Source organism: Dendrobates tinctorius, unplaced genomic scaffold (genome assembly GCF_039654945.1).
Source record: "Dendrobates tinctorius isolate UK_male_01 unplaced genomic scaffold, ASM3965494v1 ptg000057l, whole genome shotgun sequence".
Lineage (NCBI taxonomy): Eukaryota > Metazoa > Chordata > Amphibia > Anura > Dendrobatidae > Dendrobates > Dendrobates tinctorius.
Genome location: NW_027361725.1, coordinates 20983424 through 21007922, shown reverse-complemented (window position 1 = coordinate 21007922; position 24499 = coordinate 20983424). Strand labels below are relative to the sequence as shown.

At 40.6% G+C, this 24499-nt stretch overlaps 1 long non-coding RNA gene across 1 annotated transcript; it reads right to left on the bottom strand.

The window, feature by feature from the left end:
- Positions 1-292: 292 nt before the first annotated feature.
- LOC141091976 (uncharacterized) lies at positions 293-19617 on the bottom strand. Its single transcript, XR_012232633.1, has 3 exons — positions 13895-19617; positions 7270-9428; positions 293-1775 (listed from the first exon to the last, which is right to left on the bottom strand). It is a non-coding gene; the product is annotated as an uncharacterized lncRNA (long non-coding RNA).
- Between the last annotated feature and the right edge of the window lie 4882 nt (positions 19618-24499).

Genomic DNA, 24499 nt, shown 5'->3' with positions numbered 1-24499 from the left:
CTTTAAGTGAATTAAAAAAAAATAAAAGAAGCAATACTCACGTAACCGATCCCCACCGATATCATTCCTATGCTCACCAGACTCCAGATGGTCTCTCAAACATCTTAATGGGCTGCAAATGCTGCAAAAATGTAATCTCAGCCAATCATTAGCTGCAGCTGTGACTTGTCGTATGCAGTGTGGGGAGTTTAAGGTCTTACTCCATGAATCATTCGATGAGTTCAATTATTTCTATATAGACCTTTCTTCAGAAACTTTACTTGGAGGTGGATACAAAGAGCCATAAATATATCATGATGTAAAACTCTTGTTAAAAGGATGCATTCAATGTTACAACGTTCATTGTCATATTAACTAATATGCTAAATCATGTAAAACATAAGCAGTTCCAACAAAGTGAAGAAATATAAAAAATCAACAATTTAAATTAAACATTTAAAAATTGAATTACTAGATCATTTATCACAGGAAGACCATTTATATGACAATCAGTGTTGATGACTACAGTGATACGTTTGATATTTTTTGACCACCATACTTTTTGATATTTATTTATCTATATATATATATATATTTTTTTTTTTTTTTTGTAACGCTCACGCATAGTGTTTTCACTACATTTCCACAATGAGTTTTTGGTAATTTTTTTATGTTGCTTATTTTTGAAAAAATGCAGGTAACTTATTTTCTTTATGGATGCGGAAAATCTGCAGCATCAAAAGCTCATTGTCGGAACGTATCTATAGAGGTACATGAGCAGTCATAATATTTGACTCCTAAAACTTGTAAAATTGCACACCTTTTATTTATTTTTTATTAAATACACAATCACAACAATTTATCCATATTGATAAACAATTCTTTTTTATCCGTTTGTACTTTTAAGGCACAAAAAAACTGCCATAAAAAATATATTATAGAAATATACATTTTATTTGTTGAATTAAACAAAAACAAATTGGAAATTTGTTACACGTGGTTCATCGGGTATCAAATCTGCTTACATCTGTGCAAAAATGAGCAAAAACATATATATTGTAAAAAAAATTCTGTAAATATTAAAAAAAATCTATGAAAAATAAGTGATTTCTACATTGCAATATATAATATGGGAAATCTACAAACTTTTTTTGCAATTAATCATTTAGGTATCACTGTACTGATAAAAAAAATCACAGCCATCAATGACTCCTGCATCTTTATTCCTTGTGCTTCTTTTAACTCATCAATATTAATGGGCCAAAATATAAGTTAGTCTGAAATGAATCACATGGCATTTGGAGTGCTAACTTTTTGTGTCTTATTATTTTCCGAACAGGTCTCTTCCTCAGCCCTCTATTCCTGCCCCTTCAAAAACACAAAAGCAATTAACAAATAACCTGTTTTAACCCTGGACATCTGCCTGCTAGATTTTAGGCCTAATTTCCCCTTTTTTGTCCTCGTCAAGAGCTTGTGAATAGTGTCAGGTCCGGATTTAAGGCAGAGTTCCCAGCTCAGGCTGTGCAAGTTGTCTTTAGCTTTTATTCCTAGAACAAAAGCACTAACAGGTTGGACAAAGAAGGTTTTTCTGTTCCAGAGGAGAGAAACTCATGTTTAGACCCCAGGCAACCAAGTTGGGCTCTTTTGGCTTCCATTCTCCTTCCATACAAGGGCAAAAGGAGTCTTGAAGAATGCATGTATTCTGCTGGTGTCCCATTCAGATCTCCCCCTGGGAAGTCACACCTTGAGCTGTCATCAGCTGCAGATATGCAGGCCTCTTGAGACTGTCCTGAAACCTGGGTGCGATGATAAACAATACACTGAAATAGCTTCTAATTAAAGAAACCCGGGAAGCATCATTATTTCCATGTATAAGCCATCTTTTCTAAGATACTATCGTGAGTCAAAACCAAATTCTGTGCTGCCTTCAAACACGTTTCTTTTAGAATATACTAATAACACTATGATACTGTGAAATATGTATCAAAATGTATTTGGTAGGTCCTAGTCTATATGATATTGTGGCCTCCAGCATGCTTCCTGGTGGGGAGATCAGTGTATTGCATACAAAAGAGATCCTCCTCTTTATTGTGGCTATAAAAATCAAGTACTAAGCATATTAAAGATCCTATTAATGTCTTTTCTAAGACCTGATTTTAGACGTCCTTGATTTTTTTACACATGCAAAGAAAAATGGTCTGATTTTCATCAGTGCTTGGTCAATGTGTCACTTTTTACCATCATGTTCCCATTATTGATTTTATCAAATGAAAAAAAAGTTAAAAAAATAAATTGCACAGTCTCTTATATTCATTCCAAATTCCAATTTATTGTTTTTGCTTTATTTCCTCCCCTTCTTCCAAGTGCCATAACTTTTTTTTATTTTTCTGTCCACATAGCCGTATGAGGACTGTTGTTTCTGCCGGACAAGTTATACTTTTGAATGACACCATTGATTTTACCATATAGTGTACTGGAAACCAGGAAAAAAATTCAAAGTACTTCAAAATTGCAAAAAAAAAGTCCAATTCAACAATTATTTTTTTTTTTTTTTATTTACCATGTTCACTATACGGTAAAACTGACAAAGCAATATGATTCTCCAGGTCCGTATAATGACACAAAAATTACAAAAAAAAAGTGTGTTGTCTTTTTGCGAGATCCGTGATATTTTCAATTTTTTGGATATGGGGCTGTATGAGGGATAATATTTTGTACCATGAGATGACATTTTCATTGACACCATGTTCGAGCAGATACGATGTTTTGATCATCTCTTATTGCATTTTATCAGTGTTGCAGCAGCAAAAAAAAATTAATTCTGGCATTTCAATTTTTTTCTCATTACGCCCTTTACCGATCAGGTTAACTAATTTTATATTTTGATAGATCTGACTTTTACGTATGTAACAATACCAAATATATGTTTTTTTATTATCTGTTTTTAATGCGGGAAAAGTGGTTGATTTGAACTTTTTATGTTTTATTTTTGCCATTTTTTTATTTTTTTTAAATTCACTTTTTACTATATTTAATAGTCCCCTTATGGGACTTGAACCTGTGATTGTCTGATTGCTTCTATGAATAGCAAAAATCATGGTCTCCTATTAACACCAACTACAAGCTGGCTTTCACAGGAGTAACATAATGGTAGGCACAGGGGTCTTCAGCAGACCCCCAGCCATCATGACAAGCAATTGGTGTCCCATGATCACATCACGGGCTCACCAATGGGAACCTGGAATAATGCGCCCCCTGCCAGTGTGAAATAAATACCACTGGGTAAATCTGACATGTAGAAGGACTTGGGGATCCTAGTTAATGATAAACTTACCTGGAGTGCCAGGCAGCATCTGCCAAGGCAAACAGGATCATGGGGTGCATTAAAAGATGCATGTGATACACGTGATGAGAGCATTATACTGCCTCTGTACAAATCCCTGGTTAGACCGCACATGGAGTACTGTGTACAGTTTTGGGCACCGGTGCTCAGGAAGGATATAATGGAACTAGAGCGAGTACAAAGGATGGCAACAAAATTAATAAAGGGGATGGGGAACTACAATAACCAGAGATATTAGCAAAATTAGGATTATTTAGTCTAGAAAAAAGGTGACTGAGGGGCGATCTAATAGCCATGTATAAGTATGTAGTAGGACAATACAAATATCTCTCCGAGGATCTTTTTATACCAAGGAAGGAGATGGTCACGAGGGGGCATTCTCTGCGCCTGGAGAAGAGACGGTTTTTCCACCAACATAGAAGAGGATTCTTTACTGTTAGGCCAGTGAGAATCTGCAATTTCTTGCCTGAGGAGGTGGTGATGGCGAACTCAGTCGAGAGGTTCAAAAGAGGCCTGGATGTCTTCCTGGAGCGTAACAATATTGTATCTTACAGTTATTAGGTTCTTTAGAAGGACGTTGATCTGGGGATTTATTCTGACGGAATATGGGCTAAACTGGAGGGACAAATGTCTTTTTTCTGCCTAACTAACTATGTTACTATGTAAATGCTGCTGTCAGAGATTGAGAGTGGCATTTAACAGGGTAACAGTCGCAAGTGGAGTTCCTTTCTACCTGTTGCTGTTAGAAGCTGATGATGGGTGAATAATTCAGCCATCATCATGCCGGGAAAGATGCCAGCTTGCATCAAAGTCAGGGACCCAACATATGACATACAGTGGAATGTTTGGGCACCCCTGGTCAAAATTACTGTTATTGTGAAGAGTTAAGCAAGTTAAAGATGAAATGATCTCTAAAAGGCCCAAAGTTAAAGATGACATATTTCCTTTGTATTTTAGGCAAAAAAAAACTATTGTAACTTTTTACATTTTAAAAATTACAAAAAGTAAAATGGGCTGATGCAAAAGTTTTGGCATTATGGATGGTTAGTACCTAGGAGCACCCCCTTTTGCAAGTATCACAGCTTGTAAACACTTTTTGTGGCCAGCAAAGAGTCTGTCAATTCTTGAGGGATGTTCATCCATTCTTCCTTGGAAAATTCTTCCAGTTCTGTGAGATTCCTGGGTCGTTTTGCACTGATATTTTGAGGTCTAGCCACAGATTTTCAATGATGTTCAGATAAGGGGACTGTGAGGGTCATTGTAAAACCTTCAGATTGCACCTTTTAAGGTAGACTATTGTGGATTGTGACTTGTGTTTATGATCAATATCCATTTGTAGAAGCCATCCTCTTTTCAACTTCAGCTTACTTACAGATAGTGTTATCTTTGTGTGTTGAAATTTCATTGAAATTATTCTTTCCTCTACTTGTGAAATGTTGCCAGTGAATTGGCTGCATTACAACCCCAAAGCATAATTGATCCACCTCCATGCCTAATGGTTGGTGTGATGTTCTTTTCCTGAAATTCTGTGCCCTTTTTTTCTCCACACATACCTTTGATCTTTATGGCCAAATAGTTTTATTTTGACCTTAGCAGTCCACAAGATTTGTTTCCAAAATGCATCAGGCTTGTTTGGATGTTCTTTTGCATACTTCTGACACTGAATTATATGGTTAAGTTTTCTTCTGATGACTCTTTCATGAAGCACATATTTATGCAGGTGTCTCTGAACAGTAGAACAATGTACCACAACTCCAGAGTCTAAATCAGCATTTCCCAAACTCCAGTCCTCACGACCCCCAACATGTCATGTTTTCAGGATTTCCTTAGTATTTCACAGGTGATGGAAGTATCATCAAGACATCAGGAATTCTCTCACATGTGTAACACTATGGAAATCCTGAAAACATGACCTGTTGGGGTCCACGAGGACTGGAGTTTGGGAACCACTGGTCTAAATCTTTCTGAAGATCTTTTGCAGTCAAGCGGGGGTTCTGATTTGCCTCTCTAGCAATCCTAAGGGTACCGTTACACCTAGCAATGCACCAGCGATCCCGACCAGCGATATGACGTGGTCAGGATCGCTGGTGCATTGCTAGGTGGTCGCTAGTGAGCTGCCACTCAGGCAGATCTCACCAGCGACATCGCTGGGGTCGGGGGTCGCTATTTACCTGTCAGACGCGGCGATCCTGCGTCCTCCCGCCCGGCTCCAGGCGCTGCTCGTCGTCACAGCAGGAAGCGCCGCAGGAAGTGACCGTCGAGGAATGGTCCAGCAGCTTCTCGCGCGATCAGCGATTACCAGCGGCGGAGCCGGTCGTAGGTAAGTATCACATGCAGTGATATCGCTAGTAATATCGCTGCAACGTCACAAAATCGGTGACTTTACAGCGTTATTGATAGCGATATCGCAGTGTGTAACGGGGGCTTAAGAGTAGCTCACTGAAATTGTGCTTGCTCTTCCAGACCTTATCTTGACCTAAACTGTTCCTGGTAACTGCCATTTCTTACATTTCGAACTGAGGAAAGGGCAATTTGAAATCACTTTGCTATCTTCATATACCCTTCTCCTGCTTTGCAGGCTTCCACCATTTTCAGAGTTCTAGGCAACTGCTTAGAAGAACCCATGGCTGCTCTGAAATGCACAAGTTGCCATAGAGGATCCTCTGAATGGGTGAGCCGAAATTGTTCTTTTCTCTTTTGCCATGGATGCTGGTTTTGGGACCAGGCTAGAGGAGGCTGGGTTTTTATAAAGCTGGGAAATTTGCATCACCTGGCCTTTCCTATGATTATGGCTTGTTCACCATCATCATTAACAGGCTAATTAAGGTTTGACACCTTGCTCAAAGTTATCTGTGTACACAAATCTCCATTGCATCAGCCCATTTTTCTTTTTTTGCAAATTTTAAAATGTAAAAAATAACAATATATTATTTTTACTTTTGCCTACAATACAAAGAACAGGTGCTCTCTTTAACTTTAGCCCTCTTTTAGAGATCATTTAATCATGAACTTTCGTAAGTGTTCACAATAATAGTAATTTTGACCAGAGTTGCCCAAACTTTTACATGCCACTGTAACTGTATGTCATATGTTGGGAAGGGATTAATCATGAACAGAACACAAATTGTGCATTGAAGCCATCCGAGTGCTGTCTGTGATTTTCACGGACCCTTAGACTTGTGTGGATAATTTTTATCCAGGACTCGCATTGCCTCAATGGTCCCACAATGGTGGATGCAAATGTTATGATTATTAGGAAAATAAATGTGAAACTATGTTAAAATATTTTTGTTGTTGTTGCTAATTGTGTGATAATATCATATATTTGGTGTCCTCCTGATGGAGCTTTTCCTGTGAAGTGCATTCACTCATTGGATTTTTCAGTAAGGAACCAAGTGTGTGTGTGAAATTTCTTGCATTACTACAATTTGTTTCTTTTTTCTTTATTTTCAGAGGTGATTTGTTAACTTGATAGAATTCTGCAAATGTCTTTACCAAGTGCTTTTACATCCAGGGCCACATTTAAAGACAATTTATTCAAAAGTTAGTATACTGCTTTCCCAAGAAAGAACAATGCACAGACATCGCTTATTAAATGCCAGACTTACGCGTACCAGTCAATTCTGTAAAAAAAATCCATATTCAAGGAAGACAGATTTCCCCATTACTGAGATAGGAGATGGAAGTTGGTGCTTTTAGAATTCTATGGAGGGATGATCTAGAATCAGAGACATTCTGCTGCCAGTTCCATAGGAGATTTCTCTACAATTTGTGCTCATAACATTCTGTTCCAGTAATGGGAAAATCCATATTCGTTAAAGACAAATTTTACCCATAAACTGAGAATTTTGAGAATAAAAAATCAGACAAAAAGGAGTGAGAAGCCGATTTCTCTAAAAAGATATATTACAAAGATATATATTCCAAGAAATTAAAACAATGCTTACTCTTTAGGCAGTTTGTGGTCCCGTTGATGATAGTTCAGCTTAATGAAAAACTAAAATTTGCAACATGTCAATGAGTTTTCTGCGCGGATTTTCCCCATAGACTTGCACTGGACACAGAAAATCAGCAGGTAAAAAACACATATGGGATATTAGTGCATTTACGCTGCAGAAATTGACTAAAAAACCAATGCAATTAAAGCCAAATTCTAAGAAGTATAGAAAGAAACAAAGCAGCTTTATTTAGAACTGGGTGACTTTGCATCTGGTGTTTTGTATAATTTGTATATAATTTTAATTCTGAAATTTTGTTTTGCTCTAATTTTTTCCCATGTACACCGATTTAGAAATGTTGCTTTTTGGACAATGCAGAAGCTTGCGAAATATCAAAATGGTGTGACCAGACTATATTACACTACGAACTCGCCCTATATATTTCGGATTTACAGGTATTGTTCAATTTTTTTTTTATCATTTAAGGCAAAAAAACTACCACCTGGGCAATTTTTTCGGCTAAACTAAAAAAAACACCACAATTGAGCAATTCATACAGACTATGTAACAATGTATTGATTCAGTTGTAAGATATGAACATTGAAATGAAATCATTTAATCTGACAGTCGAGAAAATCTGAATGTCCAAACCAGTGAGCAGAGACCAATTAAAACATAGCAAAATAATATATCTGGACATTTAATGTTTTATCTTCCCAGAGATTCTCTACTAGAATACCTTGGAATAATGTATATTTCAACATATGTCAAGTTCCAGGTTTTGCAGAAATGATTGATTTTCTTTTTATATACGGTACTCAATTGTGCTATCTTCTGTACTTTGTACTATTTTGATTTTTTTAAAATTTTATATTATTATTTATTGTTTAAATTTGTCTTGTCTTTTACTATTACTGCCTTTTACTATTTCTCAGTTTAAGGCCTCGTTCAGATCCGTTTTTTTCCGGTTTTCACAGACAGAACACATATTCCCTATATTCCATGGGGCTAATCACATATCCTGTGCTGTTGTTTTTTTTTTGTTTGTTTGTTTGTTTTACAGACCGGGTGTACACAAAAAAAGAAAAAAAACGTCCATTTTTACACCAATCCAAGGCGATGGGTCTGCAAAAATCTCAAACACCCAAAGACAGCCTGATTTTCAATGACTGCTAGGAAAAGATTGAAAAAAACATATTTTAGGGGGCTTTTCTTGTTTTTCCATATGGGAAAATGACTTGAAAACTAATCTGGTTCATTGAGGAAAAAATTGGTGTTTTTACACTTAAAAGAAAAATATGGACCTATGAGAGAGTTCTTTTTCACACATATGGTTTATTTTGTTTTTTTTCTGCTGCTGTTTATCCACATGTTTTCTGCAGGTATTTGCACCAAAAATTTTCAGGGTTTTTTTTAATGCATTTTCCTCTTTGATGCATTTATTTTATTATTTTACATATGCTTTTTTTATAGGCAGAAAAGCTTTTTTTCTGCACTTAAAACTGCAACTTCATTTTTTATGCCTTTTTTTTGGCTCCTAAAAAAAGCCTAGAAAGAAAAGAGTGCCCCCCCAAAAAAAAAAATGTGCCAGTTCAACATCGCCTATAAACGCCCAGTGGACACGAGTTTTAATGGAATTGGGTCTACCTTGCTTAGACTGTTAAACACAGAAGATTTTTTTGTGGGAAAAAAAGAAAGCATTTCCAATACGTATAAGTCTTCCTTCACATAGAGCATTGAATAATTAATTTTTGAAGCATTTTTCCAAGAGTTTTACTGTATTTTAGACAGAAATGTTACGTCCAGAAATTAGCTGTAAGTTAATGAGCAAATATAAATGACACTACAAATAGGACTTTTTTTTTGCTCCTTTTTGGTTCAGTTTATTTTTTTTTTGTCTTATGCACCTTCATAGTGTTTAAGTTTAAAAATGCCACACAAAAAAACAATAAAAAACAAAGTGAAAGAATTAATAAAAAAAAAATTGCAGGATTTTTACCATAAAGTATTATCGAATCCATCTACTTAAGAAATATTCTGAGCCACAAAGTGTGTAAAATTAGTCTACGTGTAATGATTTTCCATGCGTCTTGCACCGTCTGTGGATAATCTACTTAATTGCAGGAAAATGCCATTATATTTAGTAACACGTCGCTTGTGGGAAAGATCTGAAAAATGAATAGAAACCTTTTAAGCTAAAGGTCCATTGGTTAAATAAATAAATCCACATAAAGCGGTCACATTTGGATGTAAATTTCCTGCTATCGGCAAAGGGGGCCACAGACTCTTCAAACAAACAATGTTCTGAGATGAAAAATTAGGTTTTATTTGCCTTTTCTTCTCTTTTAGCAAGAAGCCGTTGCACATTCATACCTAGGCTGGATAGAGTAAGGCGCGGGCGCCTCTAGGCTCTGGCTCTTCCATGTCTACCCACAGTATAGGGCCATTTTTGGTTGATTTACATCGCTTTCTGTGCTTTTCTGAGAAGCTAGGACAATGAGGTGGCAGTTACAAGTCATTACAATGATGGCCTGACAAATTTGTTCCACGTCCAGTAATTGGTTGTACAAAATCCCCATTTGGTACATGTCAATATTATCTTGGGAACATGCCCGATATTTATCCTGATAATGCATTGAACAGACCTAATGACTTAGCAGATAGATCAGATTCAGGGCCTCGGTCATGGGGGTATTCACTACTCCCTAAAAGGTGTTCTCCAAGTTTACGCCTCATTCCTAAACCTATTCATATGGAGGGTTTCTCCCATGCTGTGCCTATGGGAAAAATCCACGCTGAATGGGCATCCGCCGGCAGCAAATTCTACATCTTCAGGCACTGTTCTTACATTCCCAGGTCAGGAAGGGGAGAATTGGGATTAATGTTATTAGCTTTGCCTCTTGCTTCTCTTTGTAGGCTCGGCTCAACCTGCCTCTAATGATGGGGGAGCAAAAATCATACTGGCTACAATAACACAACACACGAGGAATTAAGGGAAGGAAATGACAAATTAGCATTGGCCAGTGTCAGTATATGCATTACATAGATCTGTGGATAGATAGAGAGATAGATAGATAGATAGATAGATAGATAGATAGATAGATAGATAGATAATAGAAAGATAATAGATAGATAATAGATGATATAGGTAGATAGGTAGATAGATAGATAATAGATGATATAAATAGATAATGGAAAGATAATAGATAGAAAGATAATAGATAGATAATAAATAGATAATAGATAAATAGATAATAAATAAATAATAGATAGATAAAAAAATAGACACATAGATAGATAATAGATAGAAGATAGATAGATAATAGATGATATATATAGATAACAGAAAGATAATAGATAGAAAGATAATAGATAGAAAGATAACAGATACGGTAGATAATAGATAGATAGATAGATAGATAGATAGATAGATAGATAGATAGATAGATTGATGGATAATAGATAGATAACTATGGAATATATGGATATGGAATAGATAATAGATAGACAGATATGAATAGAAGGATAAGGATATGGGATAAATAGATACTGTAGAAAGGCATAGATAGATAGTGATAGCTAGATTGTATCTACAGTTGTGGCCAAAAGTATTGACACCCCTGCAATTCTGTCAGAAAATACTCAGTTTCTTCCTGAAAATGATTGCAAACACAAATTCTTTGGTATTATTATCTTCATTTAATTTGTCTTAAATGAAAAATGATTTTTCGAACAGTGCCAATACTTTTGTCCACCCTCTTTTTTATGTTTGGTGTGGAATTATATCCAATTTCGGACAATTCTTTTTGTGTTTTTTCATTTAAGACAAATTAAATGAAGATAATAATACCAAAGAATTTGTGTTTCCAATCATTTTCAGGAAGAAACTGAGTATTATCTGACAGAATTGCAGGGGTGTCAATACTTTTGGCCACAACTGTAACTATCTATCACATTGTTTTTCCCAAACCCTTATTATATAAAATGATGGCGGTGAAATGCATGCTGCCATTGGCTATTGAGTGTGGAATGCTCACTACAGATATATAAATCCCAGCACTTGCGACAATCCCAGGCCCCAGCACTTGCGATACTTACCTCTCCCCATTCCTCCACAGCTGCTGTGCCTTCTGACTGTGCCACTTCAGGTCAGTGGGTGCGATGATGTGACTGGTGTGCGCCCTCTGCCTGAGCAGTCATAGTGCAGAGAGCCAGAAGACGCCGACGCTGAGGAGTTCGGAGCAGAGCAGCGCCCATTGAGAAATGAGTATTTTTTTTATATTTGGAGCAATGTATGGAGAGCATCATATGGGGCCCATTATATACAGTATGGAGCCAATCATATACTGGAGCATCATATATGGGGCCCATCATTTACTGGAGCATCATATATGGAGCTCATTATATATGGAGCATCATATGGGCCCATTATATATATGGAGCATCTTATTGGGGCCATTATACAGTATATGGAGCATGTTATGGGGCCCATTATATATTGAGCATTATGTGGGGCCCATTATATATATTTATATATATATATCATATACTGGAGCATTTTCTGGAGCCCCTCGTATACTGTATGGAACATTATATGGGGCCAATTATATATTCAGCAAAATATGGGGCCCATCATATACTGGAGCATTATATGGGGTCTACCATCTACTGTATGGAGCATTATATGAGGCTCATCATACTGTATGTAGCATTATATGGGGATCATTATACTGTATGGAGCAATATATGGGAATCATTAAACTGTATGGAGCAATATATGGGCCTCATTATTCTGTATGGAGCAATATATGGGGCTCATTATTCTTTTTGGAGCAAGATACGGGGCTCATTATTCTGTATGATGCACTATACTGTCCACAATGCTGTATGGAGCAATATTTCAGGGGCAGCATGGTGGTTCAGTGGTTAGCACTGCAGCGCTGGAGACCTGGGTTCAAATCCAAACAAGGACAACATCTGCAATGAGTTTGTATGTTCTCCCCGTGTTTGTGTGGGCCTCCTCTGGGTTCTCCAGTTTCCTCCTACATTCCAAAGACATACTGATAGGGAATTTAGATTTTGAGCGCCATCAGAGACAGCAATGATAATGTGTGCAAACTGTAAAGCGCTTCAGAATATGTTGGTGCTATATTAATAAAGATTATTGGTATTATATGGGACATATTATTATATACTGTATGGAGCAATATATTGGGCTCATTATTCTGTATGGAGCACTATGTTGTGTCCATAATACTGTATGAATCAATATATGAGGTTCATTATTCTTTATGGAGCAAGATATGGGGCTCATTATTCTGTATGACGCACTATACTGTCCATAATGCTATATGGAGCAACATATGGGTCTCATTATCCTGTACGGAAGACTATGTGGTGCCTATAATACTGTACAAGTACTATACTATACTGTCTGGTTTTGGAGCTACTGTAGAATTTACAATAGATGTCACTCATGTAATACAAGAAGTAAGTGAAATCTTTGGCTCATTAAAACCTGGGCCAGCCCTGAGTGCATGGATGAGATGTTTCAGCTTTTGCACATTACATCTATTTATATAATTGCCTTGTAATGTTTTCATTTCCTGTTCTGTCGAGATGTCACCGTATCCCAGAATTCCAAGAGGAGGAAGTTCACCAACTGCATTATCGGGACACTCAAGTGATGGGTGTCTCAATATGGAAACTGCTGCTGGTACCAACCTGTTGCGCGGTACCACCAGTGGAACACCATCACACTACACACACTCTATACGCCATACACACCACTCTCACACACTCACACACTCACACTCTCACATTCTCACACTCTCAGATTCTCACACTCTCACACACTCACGCAGCCTCTTGCGCGGTACCACCAGTGGAACACTGTTGCACTGCGCCTGTGCGAATTCCGCGCAGATGCACTGAATCATTCCGCTGATCCCGGTGGCAGATGCACAATGTGTCTACAGGCAGAGGAAGCCGGACACATTAAAGGGGTTTTCCCACGAATGTAAGTTCATTTTAAAAATTGTCTGTGTTTGACCATATACGGAGCATACCACATCTCCTGGGCAGGGGAAGAAGCAAAAGACCATACTGAAATTACAGCAGGGGATCACAGAGGATTCATTTTGTGAGGTAAAATATTTCACTGACTGTTTTTAAACAATATTTAACCTCACATAATGTATCCTCTGCGATCTCCTGCTGTAATGTCAGTATTGTAATTTGCTTCCTCCCCTGCCCAGGAGCTGTGGTATGTTCTGTACATGGTCAGATACAGACAATGAGAGGAGAAGACAGCAGATGGGGGAGAGAGAAAGCGCACAGGGGTGAGAGAGACAGAGCACAGGGGAGAGACAACTCAAACGGGACAGCACATGAGGGGAGAACACAGCACAGGAAGGAGAGATACAGCAGACAAGGGGGTTAGCACATTGGGTAGACAGGTCAAAGAAGAGGGCACAGACGGGAGAAGTCAGCGCATGGGGAAAGAGAGAGTGGATAGGTGGGTGAGCACATGGGGGGAGAGATTCTCAACGCTGCAAAGCCTGAACCCATCGTGACATTACCGCCGGCCTCCATCTAGTATAGTATAATGAACTCTCACAAACCGACACTGTACCTTGGCTGCTCCTTTCCAGGAGAGGGACATGCAGTTCGTCAATTCGGTCATTTTTTCTTTTTTTTAGGCCATCTGATATTACACAAATATATCTTGAAAGTTTCTATAAAGCAGCAGAAAGAGAGCAGGATATGACAACAAGTAATTGCAAGGACACAGCAAATGCATAGCCATAAGATCCAAGGTGCAATCAGCTCAGATACTACTGTAATATGCGACCGACCAATCATTGTGCAGTGCGACTTTCCTATAGACAGGTACAAGCACCGAGCAAGGGGGCACATAATGGGGGGTTTAGATACAGCGACTGGCTTGCTGGACACTGCACACCACATTTATTGTAAAACTCTGCCTCTTTTATTATGCCTAATTGAACCTTCACTGTTTTTCCAAAGAGAATGTCTAATTTCTGGAACAAAAAAGATGCAGGAAGCCATGTTTGGTTAGGAGATACACGATCATGCTTTGTGTATCTGCAGGTCCCATCATCTGCAGCTCTTTGCCGTAATTGTCTCTTGTTTGGAGAAATTGATTTATGAAATACATTTATTTAGCAAATGAGATGACGACGCCCGCAGCCAAATCACATGTGCAGGGGTGTAATTATTAGCAAACATCCCATCATTACACTGCAGATATAGACACATTACCCTGCACAGCCCTCCCCCCTGAACACAAATAAACAAACATACACTCAAATACTAAGGAGTCTACATACACCTACCTGCCCTACACAGCACAGCATGTACATACCTGCCCTACACAGCACAGCATGTACATACCTGCCCTACACAGCACAGCATGTACATACCTGCCCTACAGAGCACAGCATGTGCATACCTGCCCTACACCGCATGACATGTACATACCTGCAATACACAGCACAGCATGTACATACCTGCCCCACAGAGCACAGCATGTGCATACCTGCCCTACACCGCATGACATGTACATACCTGCAATACACAGCACAGCATGTACATACCTGTCCTACAGAGCACAGCATGTGCATACCTGCCCTACACCGCATGACATGTACATTCCTGCCTTACACAGCACAGCATGTACATACCTGCCCTACACCACATGACATGTACATTCCTGCCTTACACAGCACATGTACATACCTGCCCAACACAGCACAGCATGTACATACCTGCCCTACATGGCACGACATGTGCATACCTGCCCTACACAGCACAGCATGTACATACCTGCCCTACACCACATGACATGTACATTCCTGCCTTACACAGCACATGTACTTACCAGCCCTACACAGCACGACATGTACATACCTGCCCTATACAGCACATCATACATGTATATACCTGCCCTACACAGCACATTTACCACAATGAGACAAGTGTATTTATATCCAGCTCTTTGCCACCAGTCATTGTCGCATGTGATTCCCGCATCTGTGCTGTCAGTGTTGTCTTTTTCACAGTATTTCTGATTCAATGTATTTGTTTTAAGACATAAAAACAGTATTTGTGTAAATTGTATCAGTTGCTGTCATCTGAGGCTGCTTCCAACCTATTCCACAACAATATTTCATTTATAATACGCTGTTAATCCTATTATACATCTATACTACTTGCTAAACATTGTACAGTCATTACCCAATATAATGTTAACTCTTTACAGGCCAGATCTTGTGCATTCCAGCATGGCCGCTCCCCAATCACAGGGAGGGGTTTTCTTTATCATAAGACACTGTATCTGAGTCTCCCTGTATTTCTCTTTTGTGTGGTCCTCTAAGTGTCACCCCTTACATGCTGGAGTCCCTGACAGTCTGCAGCCCATCCCCTGCAGCTCATTTCACTGCAGACCCCCCCAGAAGGAGTTAATCTCGTCTCCTCTCTCATCTGCCTCTTATCATTTTTTCCATCTCGGCCTCTTTGAAAAGCTCATTTCACATCCTCATTACTTATCACTTCTCCATAGTGTATGTCATTATTTATCCCTCTCATTAATCCTGTCTACCTGATAGAGCAGCTCCCAGCATCTCGTTATCCTTCTATTTATCTATTACCCCTCACCTCTCCCAATCTTCCATCCATCTCATGATGGGCTATTAGTCATGCAAGGTGCTGTGGAGTTGACTCCTCCATTGAGTTGGCAGCAATCTGTAGACAGCATTGTAATCCTGGTAGAAATTAGATCTGATCTCTTAATATGTAACCAAGCAATGGATCTGTGCAGAGCCTAGAGGGTGAAGCCAGCGGCTGCTGCAATCCTATTTCTCGGTTACTAATTTGCCCCTTAGTTATAGGATTTTATTCAGTCTTCACATGCCATGGAAAACCTCCCCCACATCACCGCCGCCCTGTTCTGCATAAATATTGCTCTTGAACATCAATACAAATATTGCTAGTGCTTCATATTTATTTGTGCGATCATGTTATTTCTCCAGAAGGGGAAATATTCAGCTGCATGTTGAGATTATTTTTTGTTAAATATATATAATATCATTAACAGGGTCCTACGAAATATTTCTGATGAAGCCCAATAATGAGGGGCACTAAACCCTATAGAGGCATTAAGATGGTGTAATTGTGTTTGTGTGTGCGTCTTCATTTTCTCCATCTGTTTCACTCTATCTCCCTTTCTATCTTCATCTATTTTGCTCTTCATTTTTCTTTCTCTCCCTCTTTCTCCATCTCTTGCTCTTCCTTCCTCTCTCTTGCTCTCTCTTCCTTTCTCGTTTTTTCTCTTTTCCACCCTTTCTTTATCACCCTATTATGCTCTCTCTCTTCCACTCTATTTCTCTTTCCAACTCTCTTGCTCTCTTTCTCTTTTTCTTTTGCTCTCTTCTCTTCCTAACTCCCTCTCTCCCTCCCGCTCTCCCCCTCTCTTTTGCTTTTCCTCTCTCCCTCTCTACCTCTCCCCTGTTTTCAATTACTCTCTTTATCTGTCTCTTTTGCTCCCTCTCTCCCCCCTCTTTCAATCTTCTTTGCTGTTTATCTTTCTCTTTATCTCTTTCTCTCTTTAGCTTTCTCTTTCTACCTCTTTCTTTCTCTCCATACCTCTCTCTACCACTCTCTTTTATCTTTATCTTTCTTTCTCTACCTCTTTATGCCTCTTTCTCTCTCTACCTCTCTTTCTCTACCTCTCTACCTCTTTCTCTCTCTCTACCTCTTTCTCTCTATACCTCTCTCTCTTTCTCTCTCTCTCTCTACCTATCTATCTACCTCTCTTTATCTCTCTTTTGCTTTTTCTCTCGCTCAACAGCTCCATCTCTTCCACTCTTCCTCCTTCCCTTTCACTCTCCTCCTTTCCCTGTCTCTCGCTCTCTTTCTCTCTCTCTCATTATAAAAGCTATCACTTATAATTCTTTCTATTTTTATCTATTATTAATCTGTATACCATCTATGAGCTATTTATTACTTGTTACTGATGTATACTTAGTCTTTTTAGTTATGACTTTGTTTTACTAATTTATCTGCCTACTATATATCTATTATTACTAATTTATATGATATGCATATAAAAAGCACACACAGGCACAGAAACATGAGTGAGGAAACAAATCACAAATGGGCTACTATGTGTATATCCTTCATTTTTCACAGATCTATTAGAAGTTCAAAGATAGGAAAATTTATTTGACCTGTACGGTGGCAAACAGACACATTGTTGATGGGAGGTATGTATCACAGAGAAGTTTGTCCTCTGTGCTTTATGCCTGGAGTATTGCTCTAGTGCATATAGCACTAAAAGGATTGTTTGGTGCATCTGGACCAGGTTTTACCGGTAGTCTGAGAGATGAGTGATTCTGGCTGCCCACATACCTCACCTCTGGGTGTAGGTCACATGGTAAAATGGAGTCTGTTGTTTGACACATGGTCTGTGTGTGAAGGGAGAAGTCCTCCTGCTGAACCAGCACATAAAAAAAACATACACAAATGCAATACAGGTATGAAAAACAGGCATACTGAATACAATATGTAAAAACCTTTTTATCAGGATGATGAACAGATGATTTGGCATACAATCATCTAAACCCGGCCTAAGGCTTCATTCATGCATTCATGTGAAGTGTTGGCATTCTGCCTGATTTTTCATCATAGAGCCAACGAGACTCACTGACTATGTCCAATTCTGATCCTCAACTCGGATCAGTATAGGACATGTGCTGAGTTTCACAGGTCTCATTCTCGGATCTCTGATTGTCACAAATGTATGAATGGATCTATGACAATCTATAAGTCCAAGTGCTGTCCAATAAAAAAAATTGTCATCTCTCGGGCATGTCATATGGATGTGTGAATGAAGCCATAGATTAAATTTGTCTGAACCCAGTGAAATCAACAGGATCGGTCGACAATCCACTTACTGTGTATGGGTACCTCCTGACTCTTCCAACAGATGATGTCAGAGAGAAGGATTTTGTCTTTTGGATTTCTAAAGACCAATCCTTTAAATTTTTGTAGATAAGCCACTGCAAAAGGAGTCAGAGAGAGACTTCCTTAGAGGGATAGAGATTAGGGATGGGCGAACCTGAACTGTAAAGTTCTGGACCCGTACCGGACACATAGTGTTCGGTCACAAGGTCCCAAGCACGAGTTTCCATGGGAAACCCGTGTTACAGTTCGGGTCCAGTTCTGGTCTGGGGCCTGGGAAAGCATAAAATTAATAATAAACATTATAATTATACTTATGTACCTGTCCAGCAATGCGTCCTCCCATCCCACTGTCTGCCGGCCGCGTGTGCTTCAGGGCCGCTCATTAACTTGCGGCGGTATTCACTGCACTCGTCAGTCTTCGGCTTTTGAGGTGAACCCTGACGTCACTGCACGAACACTGCTGATGCCAGCAGAAAATTGCCAAGCGCGGAACAGTGAAGTGAATAACCCGGGAGCAGATGTGGCTGGGAAACAGCGAGATGGGAGGACATGTCTCTGCATCAGTAAGTATAATTATAATGTTTATTATTAATTTCATGCTTTGTTTTACTGCCCCCCCCATATCTGTAAAGTCCAAGCTCGGGGTTCGGATGCAAGTTTGCATCATCTCCGGCCCCGAGCTTGAGCTTTACAAAAAACTCAGGCAAATCCGCTGATCCCGAACATCGGGGGGTTTGCCCATCTCTAATAGAGAGCCAAGCACTTCTGCATATGGAGACGACAGGACAGATAGCTCTCAGTCAAACAATCATTCATCGGAGAGTAATCTAATGTGTTTCGGGAGCTTTACGATGGTTTTACATACAGCATTATTTGCAAAAATGCAACATTTTTGCAAATAAAATAGTTAAAAAATTACAGTGCCTTGCGAAAGTATTCGGCTCCCTGGAACTTTTCAACCTTTGTTTATGGACCTTTTAGTTTTGCTTATAATAAAGGTCTTGGGATTGTTCACACTTCCCTCGCTCTGTTGATTGTGTGGTATCAGAGAAGGACCCCCTGACAACATGGAATATTAATCTCAGCCTACATAGCTGAACTGATTGATAACAAAAGTAATTTATGGAAAAATTATTATTAAACCTGTTCAATTAGTTTGGAATAAAGACAACCCAGGGTTTACTAAATACTATTTGCAAACATACTATAAGTATAAACTTTCAGTACATAGATCTGTATTTTATACCCTTAGGCTGGGTTCACACGTAGCAGAACTCTCGCGGAAATTACCGCGAGAATTCCGGAATTCCATTCCGCGGGAAAATCGCATTTTAAATTCCCACAATTTTCCCGCGGAAAAACTAGCATTTTGCAAGCGTAATTAGCTTGCAGAATTGCTAGCGTTTTCCAAGCGATCTCGAGCATCGCTTGGAGAACTGATTGACAGGTTGCTCACACTCGTCAAACACAGTGTTTGACGAGTGTGACCAACTTTTTACTATTGAGGCCGCCTATGCGGCATCAGTAGTAAAAGATAGAATATAAAAAATAATAGAAAAAAAAATATTGCTATTCTCACCTTCCGACGTCCAGCGCAACCTTTCCGCCTCTCTCCACGCTCCCGATCCAGTAATCCTTTGCGACAATTACCGCTATGACGTCTGTTCTCGTGGGATCGCGAGGTCTCGCGGTCATTCACGATGACGTTGCGCGAATGACCGCGAGACTTCACGATCCCGCGAGAATGGACGTCATCGCTCGCAAAGGCTTACTGTGATCGGGAGCGTGGAGAGAGGCGGGAAGGCTGCGCGGGACGTCGGAAGGTGAGAATAACAATATTTTTTATTTTAAGTTCTATTTTTTACAGGGATATGGTACCCAAAGCCCGGAGGACAGTCTCCTCTCCTCCGGACCGTGGGTACCATCCGCAAATGTTCTGCTTACTTTTCACATGGCGTGCACAGCCACAAGCGGAAAGTAAGCAGAACAATGCATTCCTATGGGTGCGGGATCGCCGCAATTCCGCGAAATTAATGAGCGTGCTGCATTTTTTACCGCAAAGCGATTCCGCCGCGGTAAAAACCGCAGCATTAGCACAGCATTGCGGAATCCCATAGAAATGCATGGGATGCTTATTTTTCGCGGCAAAATCACGCTGTTAAAACTGCCGCGGAAACGTGAAAAAAAGCCACGTGTGAACTCAGCCTTAGGCCTGTTTCACACTTATGTTTTTCTTGTCAGTTGTAATCTGCCAAAATGGCAGAGAATGGATCCGTAGGCGTCGAAATACCAATGGGAGCCAACGGACCGTTGGTGCCCCGGGATCCGCCGATCTGCGAAAGTTAAAGGAGCCGCGCTGAAAAAAAAATACCGCCAATGTAGCAGAGGAGAGCCGGGATATCGTGGGACGATAGGACAGCCAGGGCATCGCGGGACGAGAGGAGAGCTGGGACATCGTGGGACGAGAGGAGAGCTGGGAAATCGCGAGGAGGGCCGGGACATCGCGGGACGAGAGGAGGGACGAGAGAGAGAGAATTCTCCAGCAGCCAGATTGGATTTAGGGTTAACTGTGTAGCAAAAGGCAAAAATGCAGATCCGGCTACAAAAAAACGTTGCATTGTCCGTCCGGAGATGTCAGCGGACGCCAAAATTTTGGCGGATCCGCAAAAATACGAATGCACCGGACGATCATCAGTGAAAATCCGCCGATAATGCAAGTCAAAACGGATCCGCCAAGAAAAATGGCGGATCCTTTTTTTTGCAAAACGGCGGATTTTGACTGATGGTGACAAACGGATGTGTGAAACAGGCCTTACCTGATATCTGTCAGGCAGGTATCCACAGCTTGTCCAGAAAAAGTTTCTTCATTAGCATAGAAGAATTTATTGGACACAATGGATTACTCTGCTCAATAATGTTCTCATGGATGTTGGATGATTTAATAAATTAATTCCCTATCAGTACATCTTTGGACTGTTGAGGAGAAACCGGAGTAACATAGTAACATAGTAGCATAGTTATTAAGGTTGAAGGGAGTCTTTAAGTCCATCTAGTTCAACCCATATCCTATCCTAACCTGCCCTAACATGTTGATCCAGAAGAAGGCAAAAAAAAACCCATGTGGCAAACAGTAAGCTTCACATTGGGGAAAAAAATTCCTTCCCGACTCCACATACGGCAATCAGACTAGCTCCCTGGATCAATGCAATATTAAGGAAACTAGCGTATATACCCTGTAATATTATACTTTTCAAGAAAGGCATCCAGGCCCTTCTTAAATTTTAGTAGGGAATCACTCATTACAACATCATATAGCAGAGAGTTCCATAGTCCCACTGCTCTTACCGTAAAGAATCCGCGTCTGTGAGTATGCTTAAACCTTCTTTCCTCCAGATGTAGAGGATGCCCCCTTGTCCCCGTCACAGGTCTAAGAGTTAAAAGATCATTAGAAAGGTCTTTGTACTGTCCCCACATATATTTATACATTGTAATAAGATCACCCCTAAGCCTTTGATTCTCCAAACTAAATAACCCCCAGTGTAATAACCTGTCTTGGTATTGCAGACCCCCTAGTTCCCTAATAACCTTGGTCGCTCTTCTCTGCGCCCGCTCCAGTTCAGCTATGTCTTTCTTATACACCGGAGACCAGAACTGTACACTGTATTCTAAGTGTGGTCGCACTAGTGACTTATATAGAGGTAAAATTATGTTCTCCTCATGAGCATCCATGCCTCTTTTAATGCATCCCATTATCTTATTTGCCTTTGCAGTAGCTGCCTGACACTGACCACTAAATGTGAGTTTGTCGTCCACACATACACCCAGGTCTTTTTCAGTGACAGTTTTGCCCAGTTTTTTACAGTTAAGCACATAATTATACATCTTGTTCGTTCTACCCAAGTGCATGACCTTACATTTATCCCCATTAAAGCTCATTTGCCATTTATCAGCCCAAGCTTCAAGTTTACATAAATCCTCCTGTAATATAAAATCGTCCTCCTCTGTATTGATTATGGGTCGCCCTCCCAGGGCCGTGGGGCACTCGGTACCGGGCCGGTATCAGCGGGACGTGTCACAGCAGCGGTGACCCGGACCTTGGCCCTGGGCGCCCAAGTAATAGGAAGATGTTGCATGGAATGTAGTTAAATGAATAGTTTGTGACGCCACCTGTGGTGTTCGGCAAGGGAGGTGTTAAGCCGACGCTGCATGCAGATCCTCCGGGACAGATAATGTGGTGCAGCAATGGTGGTATAGCCCTCCACAGGCAGGGCTGTTGTCCCAGGGCAGTGTAGATGTGGAGACACCTAGATGGTGTAGTGTCCGGCGCAGGGGATGTAGCAGTGTCAGGCGGACGGACGCAGGAAGGAATGGAGGACACCAGGGCATGTAGTTCCAATGCTTTACTCACAGTCTGTAGTGTCCGCTTCTTTGCCATGTCCTCTGGGTCAGGGACTCAGTCAACCTCCAGGCAAGATGGAAAGCTCCCTTCCACACTCCACCAACTTATGTGTCTTTCCTGAACGTCTCCTCTATAGCGCCTTTAAGTGTGAAGATCTCCAGTACCGTGTTACACTGGAGTTCCTCTTGACAGATGTTCCCAAGAACTCTACTTGCACGGCAGACAGCTGTAGCCTGCTTCGGGGACTCTCTACTCCTAAGTCCCGGCTCTCTATCCGTATTGCTTTTGTGCCCTCAAGTCTTAGATGGGAGTAGTGCATTTACAGCCCACTACTCCACCGGTGTCTGCTGCAGAACCATTAGTGTTCATACAACCTCGGGGACCGGGCCCCGGCCTTGCACTTAGAACTTTTAGGCAGGGTTCTTCCTCTAACCCACGTCCTCTGTGTTCCCTTTTACTCCTATGTTCCGTACTTGTCCTTTTCCTTCTATGGTAGCTCAGGCTTCAGATTTATGTCCTTCTCCTTATTTCCTTTCCCGTGCCAGCTGGCTCAGGTCACTGAGGCAGCTGCAGCACTCCTTCCTCCATCCCTTCTTCCAGGGATCCCCACTCCTACCGAGTGGCTTCCTTCCTCACTGACCTCCTGTCAGACTGACCTCTAATCCTAAACCATCCCGCTCATATATATATTCTGAACTCCACCCACCCCCCAGCACATCTAGTGTTCCAAGCAGGGAACCACCAAAGGTGCTCTGCTTCTCTCTAAGCAAGGAGCCGCAATGTGGTTGTGCTGAACTACTCTATTATGTGGGGTGCGAGTGTTGGAGCGTGGTCAGGAGCCTCCAACTTACCTAGATGGTGGGGCACCACACCTTAGGAGAGAGGAAGGTGCAGTACCTCTGTGGCGACTGAGCCTCAGGGGCGCCACATACACCCTGCAGAGTTTAGTGTCATCTGCAAATATTGCAATTCTACTCTCTATGCCCCCTATAAGGTCATTAATAAATATGTTTAAAAAAAGCGGGCCAAAACTGACCCCTGTGGTACCTCACTGCTAACCGTGACCCAGTCCGAGTGTGCTCCATTAATAACCACCCTTTGTTTCCTATCCCTGAGCCAGCTCTTAACCCACCTACACATATTTTCCCCTATCCCCATTGTTCTCATTTTATGCATCAACTTTTTGTGTGGCACCGTATCAAAAGCTTTTGAAAAGTGCATGTACACCACATCCACTGCATTCCCTTGGTCCAGTCCGGAACTTACCTCTTCATAAAAGCTTATCAGATTAGTCTGACAGGAACGGTCCCTTGTAAACCCATGTTGATATTGGGTCATGAGGTCAGGAGTACCTGGAGGAAACCCACTTGTCACCTCAGCTCTATTCCCTGCCCAAAGCGACCTCCTTCTGCTTGACTGCATTTATGCTGTGTGATTGTAATAAACGTGCAGGTGTTGGGTATGTCACCACGGAACAGACAGACCAACAGTTAAAGGGTTTACCTACAGGGATATACACTGGCAATATAACAGTGCAAGTATATGAAGGGTGAAACAAGTTCTCAAACAGGCAAACAGTGTAAACAGTAATAAACGGAATTTCTTGAAAAGAACTTAGCAGTCTGATAAGGACTTGCTTGCAGGGTCATCTTCTCCAACGAACAACAGCGGCACTTGTTGTCTCCAGTCTCTGTGAACTCTGTAGTCTCTAGTAACCTACAGCCGGGGTCTCGGGGGTTACTGCAGGAGGCAGAGGGGGTACTAGGCAAACAGGGTCCCCTCTGCTCTGAGTCTTTTGCTTCAACACTATAGTCTCTCCCGGAGAAACAATGCTCCTTCTATCATTAGGTCGCT